Source organism: Ceratina calcarata, unplaced genomic scaffold, assembly GCF_001652005.2.
Source record: "Ceratina calcarata isolate Rehan_Ccalc_2016 unplaced genomic scaffold, ASM165200v1 scaffold92.2, whole genome shotgun sequence".
NCBI lineage: Eukaryota > Metazoa > Arthropoda > Insecta > Hymenoptera > Apidae > Ceratina > Ceratina calcarata.
This window is the reverse complement of record NW_017180576.1, coordinates 902,734-916,634: the sequence shown is the minus strand read 5'-3', so window position 1 is coordinate 916,634 and position 13,901 is coordinate 902,734.

Genomic DNA, 13,901 nt, shown 5'->3' with positions numbered 1-13,901 from the left:
GAACACGTGGGCCAGTCAATTCGCTATACCTTCGCGAACGCAGTTGGTACTTAATCATCGTAGTTGTGACGCTCAGAATTCGGCTTGGCGTCAATGCTTCTAAACGGGTGCGAAACGTACGGAGGGTCGTCGACGGTTGCCAAACATCGAACGCTCCTTCTCAAAATAATCATCGGAGAATGTCTAATGACAGTCGTCCGTGCGCATTTTGCTATGTAAAGCTTCGTTCCATGAGTAGTTATTTCAGTTTCCGTGTTGGAGTCGTAAAAACGTGCAAAAGGATCGAGTAGATCTCAACGTCAAAAACACGAGTCGACGCGGAAACGTACTCTGCGGAGTAAATCGTTTATGCGCTTACGATCTGCCGAATTTACTTGATTCATCGTTTTTCGTTTCTTTCGTTGTCGATATTGCGATAAAACGAGTATTTATGTACACACGCTGTGCGGATGTTCCCGCGCGTACGCGAGACACTTATATACGTTACTTGTCCGACGATCATCCGTAGCGAAGTGTCGGAACGACGAAGCCGCGAAATTGACCGAAAGCAAGTCGCGAAAGTTCGGTACGCGTTAGGGCCGCGGCTCGTTAAAATTCAAGGCAGACATCGACGCGGTGACGGAACGATGACGCAAAACGCGGGAGACGAAGGGCGCGGACGGCGCGGAGCGAGGAACGCGAACCGAGGCGAGAGACCAACGGTTTTCCTTTCCGTTTCTGATGGCGTCTCTGTTCATCTCACGCACATACTTCCGTCCTCGGTTCTCGTCCCTCTAACTGAGTCGTCGGTAGCGATCGTAGCGAACAGCGATGGGAACGAAACACCTCGAAACGACTGAAAAAAACTGTCTGTCGTCAGAAGATGCTCCTGTCCGAAACGAGCGATTTCCTCGTTATAGCATGTTGGAATTTGCATCGCGTGCGCGTACGTACGTTCTTTCTCACTCAGAAAAACCGGGCATCGTAGCTGGCGAACGCGAAACCGTCGGTCCCATCGCTGGCCGAGCCGCAACTATTTATAATGATAGCCACTGCGCTGCTGGTTCGAACGTTTCTCTCCTCTCTTTCACGTTCGCTCTTCGCTTCTGACCTCTCCTTTTCTCTCTTTCGGATGATACTCGCACAGACGGACGCGTATATGCTTACGCGCGTTTCGTTACCAACGTCGCTGCCGCGCCGAGTCGGCGAACGTTCGTCCGACAGACAGACCGTGCGTCGTCCCACCTCTTATCGTTAGCCTCTTACCTGATCGCACCAGTAGACGCTCACGATTAGACACCGAAATAAAACGACCGCGAGAAACCCCGAGGCCGACGACGCTTTGAGAATCGCGTCGCGAACGAGACCGAACGCCGAGCGTCGAGCAGCGGAGAAAACCGACCGCAGCGACCTGTTGCCGGTCGCCGAGAACGAGACACCGTAACGTCGCTCCGTGTCGTGTCGTGCGCGAGCGCGCGTCTACGAGTTCTCCGAATACACCGAGTGCGGGATCGCGAGATGTTCGTTGTGGGAACGATAAATCGCGGCGTGTCATGGCGGTGATCGGTCGCGGGGAACGGCCACGTTCTCGTCCTGGTTTACGTTCACGTTCGAGGGGCCGCGATGCTCGTCGTCGTACAGAAGAAGAGAGAAAGAATGCGGAGCTGACTACGAGGCAACGTTTCGCACACGAGGAAACGACGCTCGATGAGGTAAGTACGAAACGGAATTAAACGCGAGCGTAACAGCGACAAAGACCCCGCGCGCGTTTTTCGACTCTCTCTCTCTCTCTCTCTCTCTCTCTTTCGCTCTCCTACCTACGTCGCGACGCGCGCCGAACGTTCCAACCCAATGATCTATAGATCACTGTTCCGACCGCTCCGAGACACGAGACCACCTATGTAGGTATCTCTACGTTACGCTTCGCAGTCGTAACTGGCAGGGCCGCCAGAAGCTAGAAATGTCTGGGGACGCGACGGTTCGCGCAGCCTCGTCCCGCGTGCGACGACAGCTGGAAGCTGAGACTCAAGATTTCGGAATTAGATCTGTTCGCGATTTCTCGACGACGAGGAGAACGCGATTACGATTACCGATTCCGATGGTAGCGAGAACAGGTCTATTAACGTGACGCGATCGCAACGATTACTTCAGCATCTATGATATTGATCAATTCTGAAGCCTTCGGCAACCATGTAACCGCATCTGTTCTTAGTTACTAAACGTAATTGCAATGCTACGAACGAGACAATTAGAAACGTCGATGACTTTTTATCGTTTATAGGGATAAAGTTAGATTTTACGGTCACTTATGCAAACGGAGACACGAGTTCTATGTATACTTGAACACGCGTAGGTACGATTGTATAGTTGCTAAAGTAGAAATGTGAAATTCAGCGACCCTGACTTTACCTTCGCGTTCACTCCGGTTTTATAATGTCAACCTACGCGGGTACAGGAATAGTTATACATATAGTAATATAATATTTATTCTAGCCTTATCGGGCCAAGAATAGAACTTGATTTATACTTTGAGAAACTTAATCGTTCAGGAGTAGTTATATATACGTATGGTAATTGTTACATTTGTTCTTTCACGACTTTTTTAACGGACGATGCAAGGGCTGTGTTTTTTAAACGGTAACGAGTACTTGAATAGCATCCTTATTAATTTGAAAAACAAGTTATTTTGACTTATATAAGTAGATATACGTCAATCGCTAGTAGTTCTAGTGTTAACTGTCGAATTGTTCACCAATGAAATCTTTTTTTTCTATACACCTTATTTCTCTTTCTCTTCTCTGGAAGTAGTGCATCGCTCAGGTACTGACGTGTATATACGATATATCTTGTAGAAACGAAAGCGCTTAGTTCTGCGAGAAGTGCAGTATCTATAGCAAATTCTACGAAGGCTCGCGTTATCCTGGCTTTCCAATCGAGGCTCAGACAGGATCTTCTATCGCTGACTATTCTATGGACCGCTCTTATACTTTCAATTTTCGTATTCAGCCTCTATGCGCCGTGCGTTCATCCACCGTGCCCACTCATTTCTCTCTCAGGACTTTTAATCTGGAAAGAGCCGCTCGAACAATGTCTATCGAGCCTTTTTTAAACAGAATTTTGCCAACAGCTTGCCCTTTCCTGTACTCATTTCTCTTACCAAGTCGACCTTTCGAAGAAAATAGAATTCTTTATTTGTCTCTTGCAACGTTACGTTCTATACTGTTTGACGATTGTTTACTTTCATTTTTCTCAATCTCGGAATTCTGTATGTAATAGGTGCATTCTCGAGCGTACAGAGTGCGTTAAAAACAAATATGACGAATTAGAATAGTCGTTTCTAGCATTGCACACGTGAGGTAAAATTACAGCTTTGAGTTCGAAGCGACCGCGGCACATTAGATTATTCAATTTTTGCTTTAATATTCATTTATATATTTGTCGTTCATTTCCACCGTGAACGAGGCGAATCGAAATTTTGTTTTTTCAATTACTGTTTTATGAGGACCTGTATCAAGAGATATGAATATACCCGAGAGCTGAAGACGGGCATCATGTCGCGTCGCGTACCTCGTACGGTAAAAATTAACAGAACGACGAGGATGCATTTGGAAAATAAATTACTTGATCTATTGTATCGGAAGAATCGTAACGCAATGACAAAAGAGTACGCAAGGAAAAACACGGTATTTTATTGTCGGGCTAATTAAATTTGACGAGGAGAGGGGTTAAAAATAACTCGTGGCGACCCGACCCGAGCCGACTCGGCCGATGCGACGCGATGCGACGCGATGCAACGATTGATCCCTCGTCCATCGATGTGTCGCGGTTGTCTCACTCTCACTACGAGAGAGTAGAATAAAAATAAACGATGTACAGACGTAAATGTAAACCGCCGGGTCAGCCTAGGTCAGCGGGAGTTAAAACATGTTTAAAAGATGCTCGCTTTTCGGTAATTTCAAGGAATACCCCCTCGAACTCGGCAATTTTTCGAAATCTGCGAACTTTCGTTTTCAGGTTCTCAGATTATGAACATTTTATTCTCTCGCACCAGAACTTCGAATCGAAACTGTTCATAATTCATTATTAATTTATTATACTACAGCTCGATGTAATAACTAGGTGTTAGATTTATGAACGATAATGTACGTACGCAACGATGGTACGGTGCGATGCAGAGCAGAGGCCACTAATCCCAGACTTGACCCACAAAATCCTTAATGACTTTTTAAATACTCCTTAGATCTCATTGTTTAATCTTAATGTAATGCCCACATATAATTTGTGCCATTAATTGTCGACCACCTTCCCTTCACTTTTTATTCAGATACTGCGGGGTTCCTATCACTCTAACGTGTATATTCGTATCTTGGACTATACTTTTATTTTTCTATCTTTCCATTCAGTATTTGCCGTTCGACGTCAAATTCTATTTTTGCCAACTCTTAGCTCCGCGCATCAAGTTGATACCCCCTCCGCCCCTTATTAAATATTCCTCCCTTTCCTTAATGCTTTTACCCTGCGTTACTGCTTTCTCCCCCCCCTTTCAGTTTATATTCTCATGAATCTTTTCTCGTTTAAGTATCCTACATTTTCCTCGAATTTCCATGCTTCGTATATTAATCGTAAATAAATAAATAAATAAATAAATAAATGAATGAATAAATAAATATCAGCCGCTACTATTGGGTTGGCAACTAAATAATTGCGGAGTTTGTCGATAGACTTCATATTTAACATCTGCAATCACTTAGTTGCCAACTCAATAGTTCTCACTAACTTATTATGTTTGGATCAAAACTATTGCTAGAATTGAACTTTGCATACAAAATCTAAAACTCTTTAAATAACCCTGACCGAATCGAGTACTACCCCTATTATCGCGCGTATACAAAGGAACTTTTGAACTCTATCGAGCTATTTGAAAGTTGAGGTAAAGAGCAGCGTCGGGAACAATCCGAAACGCGATAAGGCGAACCAAAACGGTTACCCGGTATAGGAGTTTTACCGACCTAGACTCTGTTAACCTCGGCTAGACAAGGTAGCGACGCACACTCGTTAAAAGTTTAGCAGCGAAATCGATCGAGTCGGTTCGATCCACCTAGATCCGATCCAGACCTGACTTCCTCCCCGAGCTTCCGATGGATTTAAACTAGACCCAACTTCCCGGAACGTTTGCCGAGTTCGAACGGAACTATTTAGTTGCCTCGTTACGTTCCTAGACGTAGTACCGTAGCAGGTATATACAGGCGAATGTACATATGTACGAAAGTTCTTAGAACCTTCGGAGGGAATTAAGGAAGTAGAACCATGGACTGCCGATTAGCGTACTTCCACGACCTTACGACTCTTTTTAGAATAACGCGAACTGTTCCCGATCCGCGTCAAACTCGAAATCCAAAGGAGCCCACCGTGAGAATTATTACCAGCCGAGTTACGTGTAAATATATCTGCGTAGCGTATTGGCCAACAAAATGGGATGCCGGCAGCTGAAACGAGTTTGGCGTATACACACGTATACACTATTACGTAATTGTCAAAAATTTGTTTTCGGTTCGATCGATACCACGGAACGTAGGTCGACTCTAATGCATATCCGAGCGGATCGATACGGTCCGCGAGGCGTCTGAACGGATTATACAAGCTCCCCGGTGCAACATGCTGGATTTTGACCGGGTCAGCGGTTCGACGTACCTCTCGTGATTCCACGCATACGCGTTTATCCCTCGATTCGAACAAAACCGTTTGACTTATTCTAATTACGGTGTCTAAATATACGCGCGTAATATGACGATCGAGTTTCACGAGTCGTTCAAGGTTTTGGCAGGAACGGAACTACGATATCGAAAGAAGGCGTAAAAAGCTAATCTCACGTTCGAAGTTGGTTAATCGCGTTATGGTTTAAAACAATTTGGAAGTTCGCAGTTGTCGACTTTCCGCGGGTAGTTGCATCAGCCAGCGTCGCGCGTTGTTCGTCGGGCTTACGTTGGCTGCACGACGACGAGCGAGCAGGGTTTAATCTTCTTCCGAGTAATTCCGTGAAATCTAAGTACACACACGTATATCGAGACATCGACCAGTATCCTTTTGACGGTCCCGTGTACTGGGATTAAAACGTCGCTTCGTTTTAGACTTTACGCTTGATCAGAGTCAGAGGAAGCCCGTTTCTTCCATCCAAATCCTGTCTTCCGACTCGAATCAATTTAAAATAGTTACGACGTGTAGAATTGCAAATTTTCAGATGTCGTCAGATTCGAAGGGGTACGTCTTCAAGTACGACTTACTGTTTTGGACAGGTATAATGTTATTTAATTTCTCCGATTCTTGTGAATGGATATTGATGAAAATATTCAGAGATTTACTGCTATGGGAGTAGCACATTCATTCAAATTTTTTTGTCCATGATTTATATCAAATAAGAATTTATTAAGTCTGCAAATTTCAAGATGTTGCCAGATTCGATGGGGTTGCCTTCGAAAAACGAATTCTGATAAGATGAAATTTTTGCAAGTAAATTTTTTCTCTTCGTATAACAGTGAAATACATTATTGTATATAAATACGAAAGATTGGATAGATGTTTGTTATTCAATCACCTAAAAATTACTACACTAATTGAGTTGAAATTTTCCACATACATATACGACTCTCATATCTGATCAACACAGACATATAGAGTAATATACAATAATAATATATGTGTAAATGCATTTTTATAAACCAATAACCGTTCAGACAAGTAATTTAAGAAATTAAAATTTTTGACATGATTGCACGAGTGGATTCTATAAGAAAAATTATTCAATGCAAAGTGAATTACACCATTAAGACTTTTACTTCGCGATTTGAGCTGCAACGGGTGAAAACGCGCGGGCGAAGCCACGACGGGGTATGTTAGTAAACAATAATTCAATTTTACCGAGACGAATGATGTAACCTACTTTCTTTATTCCCACAGAAAGAAGGTATTTCAGTGAGGCGTTAAAACGAGAACGATGTGTATCGCTTCTGATTCCCGCGCTTTCGTCCGCGGAACGATCGTATCTCCGTCTTGCCGCCGTGCGACTCCGCGTTTGCGACATGCACCGCGACCGGAAAATGCGACGATACAGGACACCTCTAATGGGATTATGGCATTATACAAAATAGAATTGGGTGCTTGCGGGATTTCGGAAGCCGTAACAGTTAACGACGCCTTGGGCTACTTCGAGTCAGCCAGTCGAGCAAAATTTGATGGCGAGTCCGAGTTCGCGAGAGCATCGGGCTAGGTTCGCGAACAAGTTCTCTTCGATACCTCGCGACGCGTTTCGGAGTGCGCGGTTCGAAGCGAGAAAATTGCTGAAGGATCCGATCGTTCGTCGTCGTCCACCGAGATGCGATGTACCTCGACTCGAACGAATAGCCGATCGCCATAAACCGATTTATAATTATTACCGCGAGCCAATCGCTGATTCTTGAAACAATCGCGCGACCGCGAGAGTGCTAGCATGGCCGACGAGGAGAACAGAGACGAGGCGGATCCGGAGGAAGATAAGGACGGGTGAGAACGAACGCTTTTTTTCCGCTGCTTTTTCACAGATCCTTTAGTGCCAAATTAGCTATGCGAGTCGCACCGTGTCCTGCTGTGGTCTATGGATCATGGGAGATGGCAGAAGTTACGTTGCATCGTGTCGCGTTGCGTAGCGTCGATTCGGAATTACGACAAAGTTTGTTTGCGCGTTACTTCGTCGATCATCTCTCTCCAATTACTAAATCGTGAATTCGTAATCGCGGATATTGCATGGAAATAGAGAAAGGTTCGCGGAACTTCAGAGATCGACTCGAGCAAAGATACCGTTCGATCGATTTCCGATTCGATTTTCCGCCCGTGATAACTACGCGTGGGTTCTTTAGAACCGTTGCGTCATTTTACAGTAGTTTTCCATGTATGTACTTATTTACGTACATAGGTATATATATCTATGCCATGGCCGAGATTCGAAAATAAAATTACTCGTAACGAGTAGCGCAACAAGTTTCCTCTCGGTGTCTTCCGGTTTGTTAGATTTGAAAGTACGACATTTATCGAGTTTCCTTCTTTTCTTACTGCCAATGATTAACGGTTGAGGAGTCTCGCGAGGACGGGGAATTCTCAGAATCGATTGTGTATTTTTATCGATAATTGTATTTCGCTGACAATTAGACGGTGTCCAACTTGAATCGAGGGCTACAGTCACTGCGACCTTTTATCCTATCGCAACTGAATCGTCTCTCGCTCTTTATATGTACGTATAATACCCTTTCAGCATTACCTATCGATCGCGGCGTAATGCGAGCCACGTATTCTCGGTCGGGTCATTATCTCTTCGTACATTTTACCCCGTTACACTTTCTTAACGAACTTCTTCTGCCGTCCGCGTCCAATGGAATTAAAAACGTGGACCGAGTTCGAAAGCGTTTCACTGACACCTCGCTCATCTTTGCGTCTACGAAAATAATCTGTCGAAAGGTTTTAAACTACCCTTCGTTTCGTTATCCAATCTTCTCTCAAACTGATAACACGGTCAAACGAAACAAACCTTCTTTGCAATATCCAGTACTTGATTCTTATAGAATTTCTGATGCCAGAAACAAATGCGGAAGCAGAATTGCCTTCATAGTGATTTTTGTAAAAATGCATGATTCTCGGGAAAAATTATGGTCGAGGAGTGCGAAGAGAACATGAAAGTACGAAGAAAAGTTGAGAGTCGGAGAAGGAGATGAGTGGACGAAAGCATATCTGGAAGAAATATAAAAAAGAGACAGGAATAAACAGAGAGGATTGAGATGGGAAGATGAAAGGAGAAATTTTATGATCGAGAGAAGAGGTAGGCCAATGGAAGTAGTGAGAAGAGAACGAGAGGCAAGGAAGGAATTGTGGGGGTGATAGAAAGGGAGGCGAACTGCCGAAAAATAGTAGATGCAATAATAATAAATGGTTTAAACTTATAGAAGGACTACACAGTCGAACGAAAGAAACTTCTTTAATTTCTTCCAATATCCACTACGCAATAATTATAGAGTTTCTCATGCCAAAAGCAAGTAAAATTATTAAAAAATATTGCAAAAAATTTGTTTCATGTTATTTCTTGTCAAAGTATTGTACTAAAGGCTCGTCGAATCTGTCACCAAGTACACTCACATCGATCTACTTAGATCTTATATCAACGCGTTTCATTTTACGAATTTTGTAAAATGTTCAGAAGCGCAAATACTCGAACGTTTGAACAGCGTGTTCGATATAATGGAACCGCGCGAAGGAGTCTTTCGTCGAGGCCTCCTGCGGAATATAACCGTAAGCGAGAAGATCGTTCTATTGACGTTGGAGGATGACGACGACGATGCTGAAATCCTTTAAGCCGTCTCTATTGCGCGTTTACGATTCTGGAGTTCCGTCTCTCGTACGTATCACCTACTCGCCTGTACGCGTCCCGTTCCCTTCAACGTCATTTGCGCACGGTTTGCCGTGGTGATATCGACGAGTCCTTCGACGCCTCGAATATGACCGACACTATAAAATGCAAAAGCTCGCGGCTCCGGTCTGGTCGAAGAGGTTGAGTACGGATTCACAATTCCTTTTATCGCTAGTCATTATTCGCGCATTGCTTCTAAGCATTCAGACACTCTGTCAGATATTCATAAAAATCCGCGGTTTATCGGTATTGGTTACTGTCTTTTCGATTGTGCAAGCAGAGCATGTTTGGAACTCTGGGCTCTGGGTCACACTGGGAATCGCAGCTAATAAGACTGTCGTTCAGAGCGATAAGTAAGAAGGGTACAGAAGAGCGTTTCGCATTCCCGGCTAGTCTAACGAGAAGCGCAAATCGGTGTGAAGAAGCTGAAATCTTTGAATAAAGCATACTTGTATCTAACACGGTTTTATTAATGAATCCACCACTCCTGTAAATTTGTGATGTATACAATGGAACTCTCACCGATTTAAACTATTTTGTAAACCGTTCGACTAACTGAAGTGGCCTCGGCGATTATGCAAACGGTTAACGTCGCGTTGTAAATTTTTTCCGCGATAATTCGAAAGCTGGACGGAGTGACTCGTATTGTTCGGTTGTTGTTGTCCCTGTGTAATAATAGTGTCGGACAGTCAGAGGTATATTTATGGTTTACGGCACGTTGCGAAGGTGTTTCAAGTGAATTACGTTATCAGTGGTATAACGGAGTACAGAGTGACTGCGAATAGTAAGCGAATCACAGTTTCTTGGAAACTTCGAGATGTCCTGTTCAACATTTTCTCTAATTAACGTAGCCGATTGTATAAAAATGCCCTTGCGTATAACAAATCATGATTTTCTTTTTGATTTATTTTATATATAAGAATATAGAAGATGTTCCAGTATTGATGATACAACCGTGAAGGAAATGATTATACGTGAGAAAATCAAGTTTAAATTTCCTCCGCGCACGCAAGCATTTGATTACGTCGTGGATCTTAGTTTCTTATTTAGCTCGAAGGAAAAACTGTGAAATATAGATCGAAGTAATTACTACATACGTTCTTGAAGAGCCTTGAACATCGCACGATGCGCGCAAAGTAGGTACTTAATTAGCTTACACTCGGTTAGTGTAAAAACTTGATGAATGGGTTTTCGTTACGAGACATATTCATTCGATTTCGCAACTGCGAGAAAGTTTCACAACATTTCCGAAGCGTGTTCGCATAATCTGTTCTCGATAGAGATGAAAATCATGAATATCATTCTCCTTACATTCGAACATACGTAGGCCTTATTTTTCTACGGTATCGTTGCGAACCGAGTTAGCATTTTGTATTTATAATTTGACTTGTATTATTTATATTACCGAGTTTGGTCATTGTTCCCAGTCCTTTTGTTTCACTGTACAAATATATTTTGACTAGAAAATGTTAGCCATAACGTTCGCAGTTAGTTTTGTTCGCCCCTCAGTTCTCCAATGCGTGAAACGCATAGCGAACGAAATGAATAATTGCAAACTTTGTACGTGTACGAAAAAATAAACCTTTTTTCACCGAATTAAAAGTGTATACGAAATTCGAAATATTATAGAAGCAGACGAGTGGGGTACTCATTGGATTTCGGACTCAATTTGTATCTACATGTGCATAAAAAATTGGTAGGTTTTCTTTCATGCGTCCCACAGTGCGAATAAAATGCAAAATTTTGAACAAAAGTCAAGATTTTGATATATCATTGTTGTGTACGTATGTGTGCGAACTGAGTGAATAATCCGATGAGCCATCTCACATACACGGGAATGATATCTATAACGTCGTCCGAAGATGCACGCGCCGATTTAAGACGAATTACATCTGCTGGTTTTAATCATCCGCGACGTGGCTATTAGAAGAGTTGACGTACCTGTTTTATTACGTCGAGCCGAGCATGGAATCCTTGACCGGAATAAAGCAGCGGTATCCTCGATAGTTCCGAACAGTCTCCACAGTTTTGTAAAAGTCGAACACAACTTATGCACTGGTTCTATTTGTTACACTTGTACACATCGCGTACGAAGCGAAGTCTGAGTAGTTGTTCATTTTCGATTGGAATCACAAATCATATTAATTTTACGCGAATCGGATAGGTAGGACGTTATGTACGCAGAAGTTACGTCGATTCTGTGTCGAAACCTTGTTTCGGTCCATGGAGCCATTTTGTGAATAAACAAACTTCGATAAATATCGAAATCGTATTCGTACTGAATTGGCGCGTACCGATCTGACGTTAACCCTTTGCGATCCGAATACTTTTCTATTTTTGCTTCATGTGAATCGAACTGATATCAAGTGAGTCTTAATATGGTTAATTGTATCTGAGTGTTAATATTTTTCAAAGAAACTCGATTCCTGCCATTTCGTGGAAGCTGGTTGCGAATATCAATTTACCGCGGAACTTCTCGTCTTGATTCGGATAATTCGCATTTAATCTAACCTCCCCGAGTGTCTACGTTCGACCGTGCGAGCCCACGCGTTCGTCGCACGACAAATGACAATGACAAGAAGCGTCAAGGTACAAATCCGCGTTAATTTAATAAATCGAAACACCATAGTCGGAGTATAATTGAATAAAACGTTCCATACTTTTCGTGTGATCGTCCGAATCCGCTGTTTTCGGTCGTTCATAGTCAGACGGTAAGAGGTGAACTTCACGTAGGACGACGAAGTGACGGAGGCCGAAGATTTCGCGATCGTGACGAATCGAGTCCGATCGGGTGTACACGTAAACGTACCCTGTCTGCCTTGCTCTCGTGTTCGCGCGAGCTCTGCGAAGGAGAGCCGCTGAGCGAGAGAGAAAACAAACGAGGAAAGAAAGACGAAGACTCGCACGGTGTTCCTCCTGCGGATTACAGGGTACGGCTACGGGCGAATTCGAACGCAACAGTAGTACACGTTTCGCGATACCAATTTATGGTTCGTCGCTTCGCTTCTCCGGTGCGTGCAAGTGAATCCGCGTGTCGCCGATCAGACTGTCAAGCCTAGCGGAAAAACGTCGGAGACCGGTCGGGCGGCAAAGCATTTTTACATATAATGCGCGAAGCGTGCCTGAATTCGAGCGATTCAGTTTTCCATTGGGTTTCGTTGCGTGTTCGATATTTCACGTTTCATGGCACGCGATACGATATCGGCTCGCGAGTGATAAGAACGGTGAAGTTCGAATCGCGTAAGTTGTTAACCTTGAATTATTTATCTATTTATTTATTTCATGCATTCAAACACCTTTTTATATACATGAAAATATACGACGAGTAGAGGATTATAGTATTAAAGCAGTAGAGGTTATACAAAAATTATTATTCGTAAGGTCATTGTAATTTCGATGCCTTCACAAGGATCATTCGATCGAAGCGAAGGTTTTACATATATAGAAATTCTTGAGATTCTCGGGATGTTTGAGAAAACCTGTCGAAACGACTCGGGCAAACCTTGGAATACCAGTTAAATTTTGGGTCGAAGTTCTATCGAATTTCGACGCTCGGTGTTATTTCAACCACTTCGTACTTGTTAATGTTACCGGTCTGCTTGCTCGTTTACAAACATCGTCCACGGATCTTTGTTTCTTCTCCAAAGAGAGCCGTTGCTTCCACAAACCATGATACCTATCGATACTTATTCTACGCGTTCTAGCAAATTTTACCTTGCTAGATTTGACAATTGAACACTGAAAATCTAAAGGGAAAATAGAGATTGTATAGGATAATAAAATCCGATAAATGACGCACTTGCGGTACTAATAAATAATTAAAATAGGGATACCGATGTTTACAGTTTGACGTTTTATTTTCATTGTGGAATTTCTTTTACGATTTCTCATTTATGGGAAAGCGATATCGGTTAACTGTATCGAACGCATCAAACGACGTTCCATCTTGAAAAGAGTCATCCGATGTTCCTCGTTTAAGTGAAATTTACCGACTCGTTAACCGTTCACGGTCCGGTTAAAAAGACAACCGAGACTTACAGCGTCGTTAAAGTGTTGCAACGAACGATTGCAGAATGCAGAACTACCTAATTTTCTATTGCGCGTCGTGCAGTTAGTCGGTTCACGAGCAAAAAACGTATAGCAGCTACAAATAGTTCATATTTACATATTTATCTATTATACGGGTAAAAATTGCTTTCATATACACAGGAATATAAACGAACAGGAGAATCAAAGTGACAGATTTTACGAAACAATTATAAGGTCTATTCATATTTATATGACTTAGGAATTTATATCTGTTTACTAATTTATTAATTTGTGACACGAACAGAGCAGTCGTTTCTTTTCTAATTAGTGTCTATCGCGTACAAATTTATTTACTATTAATATACGAGTTTGTAAAACTCATTCGGATACAGTAATAAAAATAAATTGAAAATTAAATATAAAATAGGAAACTCAGGCAGACACTTTTTATATGGTATACCTTGCC